Genomic DNA, 4,936 nt, shown 5'->3' with positions numbered 1-4,936 from the left:
TATATATAATAAAATCACTGTTGAGTTAATTCAGTGTGGTATATTGGTTATCGATCAGAGTGTAAGGAAACAATGTGATTACCTACCGATAAGGATGGATACACACATGTTAAGAGATCTCTTTTGGTTATGTATTTTTGGTGTAATAATATTTGTGAGTAAATAAAAGTTTGAGCTAAACGTAGTATTTTTGTTTGATTTTATGTTTTGAAGACATTACATTGGGTTTCTTATAGAACTAATGAAGAGTGCAACGTGAAATTAGGAAATAATGGTGTTGCTTTTGTAGGTTTCTCGCAGACAAGGCGTTGTTTAAACATTTGCTGTCTGTTTAGAGCTGAGAAACTTTTCTGGCACTAACTTGTTCAAAGAAACTTCTCCTAAAGTCTTTTCTCACGGTACTAACTGTGAAAACCGGCGATAATCTAAAGAAAAAACATCAAAATAATTCTATTTACCTTGTTCGTTCAACAAGGATTAAGTTTGATCTTTAATTGTATCTTAGCATTTTCTTCGGATAAAAAATACAATTTCGTCCTACATTGTTCTAAGAATAATATATTATTTTTCCTACTTTTTTTTTTATAAGGAAATTCACAGCTATGATGACGTTTATCTGAGTATGCCTACTAACGTAAAATCCCTGATGTATTTCAGATAACACATTTTCTGTACGTTGGCACTATTACTCATTTCCCAAGTCTGTGGGAGATTGTAATAAAACTTATCAACAAATAAAGTAATTAATAATCTCTATACTAGATAATAGTAGCTGATATGATAGTAATAATTAAGAATAAAAATAGATAAAATAATAATTTAATAAAAGAAATTCCTATTAACTATTATAGTAATCAAAAATTAAATAACAAAATTGTTAAATATGATCATATCTTTTTGTTTTCTTTAAGCAAAAAATTATTTCAGGAATATAAGGACTATTGCTGTTTAGTAATGTTTCTAAATGATATAGGCATTCTGTAGTCTGTCAGTATGTGTTAAACTGTTAGTACGTTACAATGTTTGCATTTTGGTCTAGATATTCCTGACAGCAACTAATCTTGGGCTAGTCGACTGTACCCAATTTTCTTAAGAGTAAATCAATGAACATTTTTAAATTCACTGGATTCAAAAGGGTATTCCATACAACACATTTAAGGATTTTAATGGACATCTTACATTATAATAAAATATTAGTTCTGTTAAAATAATAAATAATTGAAATGCTAATTTAAAAAAAAAAAAAAAAGAAAAAAAAACGAATTCAAAAAATTTAGTATTTTAGAATGTTAACTTTTTTACTAGAATAGCCATTGATATTAAATACTTTAACGATATGAAATACAATTAAGTATGTATTATGTCCTCTAAAATATATATTATATGTTTTCTTCCATAAAGAATTTAAGAAGAAATAACATGTTAAATATCTTTTTCTGAAATTTCTATATCAGCCCTTCTTACAGAACACCAATATAAAGGGATCAGAAACAGAGGGAAATAAATGGCAATTTTGGGAGTATTTTTTTTATGTACCCGTACCTGAACTAAATTTAAACTTAAATGTAGACAAACTTGTATGATAACCAATAATGAAACAGGTAGTAATCTCATAATTTTGTCAATACTTAGGCCTAAATATGATGGTTCAAGCTAAGGTAGGTAGAAAAAAACCTTTATCCGATCGATCGACACTTAACTTTTTGATTTCACAATCACTCAGATTTAATGACAATTATTTTGAAAGAAAAAAATCGGGAAAAACCGGTCTAATATGACGCATATCATATATAAAGAAATTCTTTCAAGAAAAATATTTATTGTTCATTGCCTCTCGAGATTTTCAATAAACAAATATGAATTAATTAAAGTTATGATTATTAAGTTGATAACATCGGTGAGTAAGCGCCACAGTGCCCCACTGTACGCAGCGGATCTCAGAACCTACCTTAAAATTCCCTTCAGGCAAAGAAATGATATTAATGTTTATTATGTATACATATGATGTTTAAAATAATAAAATTTAGAAAGGTGAGAAAAAAATACGTTGATAACATGAGAATTGAACATACCCATCTCTCCTTTACCTTGATTTTAATTTGCATTGAATGCCTAACAGAACATCACGGAAGGTAGCAATGGTATAGACCTTTCCAGCTGTTTTGTGGAATCGTCAAACTTTATCTATAGTTGCTCAACTTTCTATTTTTTAGATTAGATAGCAAAAATTAGAAAAAAAAACATACAGTGGAACTCTTTTTCAGATTCAGCTGCGTTCATATAATCGTAGATTAGAAAATCTCCACTACCAATAATTTGGACCAGCAAAAACTTTATAATGTTAAAAACATCATAAACAACAAAAAATATGTTGGGCAGATTTATTTCTTAAATTGTTTTTAAAGAACTAATCAGCAGAAACATGAAGGAGATTCAATTATTATTATTTTTAAATATATTAATAACAGAGCTTAATGGAAGATTTTATGTTTCGCAATATCTTAGGAAGGTCAGGCATGTAATTTTTACCATCCAAGTCAAATGATTAAAGAAGAATAAATGAATAAAGGGTAAAGGCATGACAATTAATCAAACTAATAAAAAAGAAAAACGTTACAGTCACATTTTGCTGACGTGGTATTATGCCAACTGCTTCATCTTATACTATCGTTGACAAAAATATTTACATTTTAGAAAAGCCTTATACGTCACGAGATGTATAATAAAAAACTGAGAAATATTTATCTGATTTAATAATAGCAGATTTTTTTATCGAGTAAAATAAATAAACTTTTAACAGTGTTATTTGTCTTGAAGCATAATAAAACACTTTTAAGGGCATTTGAGGAAACAAGGATACTTTAAAATAAGAAAGGCTGTAGTAGAGTCTAATATTTCATTAAATTTTGGTTAAGATTTAAAAATAGATCAATTTAAATAAAGTCGTCTTGGATAATTTTTCATAGTTTTTGATTTCTAAAATTTTTCCCATGATAAGAGCTAATGAATTTGAATAGTGATTTTCTTTTTATGGTATATCAATCAAATCAATCAATGGTATATATTAAATTACAATTAAATACGTGTTTTTTTTTAAATATTATTTTTATCTTTGAATATTCGTGAAGTTAATATATATATATATTTTTCTTTGAATCTTTACGTAAAGTTGCTATATTATTCCAACACATACATTAAGGTATAATTATTAAAACAATTGGAATGTGAACTCGTAAAATGAAATGAGTAATGTAGAAAAATCCTAAGAATTATTGGATATCATTGAAATTTCCTTGTGAACTCTTTCAAGATTTGTTTCAAAGAAAAAAACTTTATATAAGTGGTAAATCTGCGGACATTACAGCTGGCTACTTTGTCTTATTGCAGAAGAACTAATTTACGAAGATTTGACGCCAGTACTTAGTACCTCAACACTCGTACTTAGTGGCCCAAAATTGGCCAACAAATGACAAGAAAAATATTGGGGCAACTGTAGGCAGCCAATGCATTGGCGTTCGGTCTCTCATCTACAAGGCAAGAAAATTCGATTCCTCTATGAAAGTAGCTAATACCAAATCAACCAAATTTGTTTACCATAATATTCCTTCAGTGCAACACTAACCGAATCTTAATCAACGATGCGGTTGGATGTCGTTCGTTGGTCGAAATTTTCTCAGTATATACGCACTTTAGGAGAAACTAAAGTAAGTAGGAGAAACTAAGTATCAACTAAATTCGCAACATGTTTTTATGATCACTTGATCAAGTATTGGAAGCTCAATAGCAAGTTAAAGATTATGACAGAGCTGCCATAAAAGGATTTATTTTTCCAGTCATATCAAATTTATTTCCTATCAAGAAGTAATGACCCTTTGGTCTCATCTCAATTTTCATATACACATCCGATTTCCATTGGTCGATTTAAGAAACCAAAGGAGTTAAAATTATCGAACAGACTGAAAATTAACATACATTTAAAAGTGAAACACATTATGCAAATACGTAAATTATTCTTAAAATTTGAAAGGTTAATTTTTAATTTTTTAGCACTTGAAACTTTTTCCACTGCTTTAATAAGAGATTAACATTATTAGAAATAATATTAACGATTCGCACGCACATCCATAGTCATTTTTGAGTAAATGTTGTTACCGCCAGATAATAAGCTTCACTTACTTAGCTGATGATAAATATCTTGATCATTTATATTCACGTCATCAATTATTTTTCTAAAGTTGATCATTTTATGAATGATTCTTAATTAGCGAAAATTCTCCAAAGTTTAAACTTAATTTGATTAATTTAATATAGTTAAGAAATGTTGGAATGCGATAACTATGTATATGTATAGTTTCACAAAATTAATATTTTTATGCATCTAGAAAAGACTATTTTTAATATAATAAGGATTAAAAACAGTAAAGGAGAAGAAGCTAATTTCTTAAAATTCTTTTGTTTGTATATATTTTAAGAGGTTTTTTTTTTTCATCCATTTTTATTTTTATTTTAGTATGTATGAGATCATTCCTCACTATTACCTATTGCCCACAACTGTGGCAGATTGTAATATCTATCAATTCTTCATTCTTAATTTTAAATTTTGAAAATTCGATTTAAGATTCAAATATTGTTGTTAGTATTCTAGATGCTTTTCTTTTTCTTTTTTTTTTACTTATCCAACCGGTTTTCACATACAAAACTGATAGATTATTTTTTATGTAATAACTTAGCTATTTTTTTGTAATAACCTGACTCAGCAGGAGTTACAGTACGATCGATATTTGATTTAGATCAATCACGCTAGAATAAACTATTTAAAAGTAAATTCGATTATATTATATCATCTTCAAAATTCTTACCTATTCAATCTTATCACACATCTCACATGTTTATCAAACCACCATATGTCTCTAATAAATATATTTTATTTCTCCGT

At 27.8% G+C, this 4,936-nt stretch overlaps 1 protein-coding gene across 1 annotated transcript in view; it reads right to left on the bottom strand.

Annotated features, from left to right (window-relative positions):
• The window catches only part of LOC106683363 (uridine phosphorylase 1), an 87,742-nt gene that overhangs the window by 45,824 nt on the left and 36,982 nt on the right, over nucleotides 1–4,936 (bottom strand). The window lies entirely within an intron of this gene.

Source organism: Halyomorpha halys, unplaced genomic scaffold, assembly GCF_000696795.3.
Source record: "Halyomorpha halys isolate HHAL.00 unplaced genomic scaffold, Hhal_1.1 Scaffold478.1, whole genome shotgun sequence".
Taxonomy (NCBI): domain Eukaryota; kingdom Metazoa; phylum Arthropoda; class Insecta; order Hemiptera; family Pentatomidae; genus Halyomorpha; species Halyomorpha halys.
The sequence above is the reverse complement of the archived record's forward strand: the minus strand, read 5'-3'. Positions and strand labels throughout refer to the sequence as shown.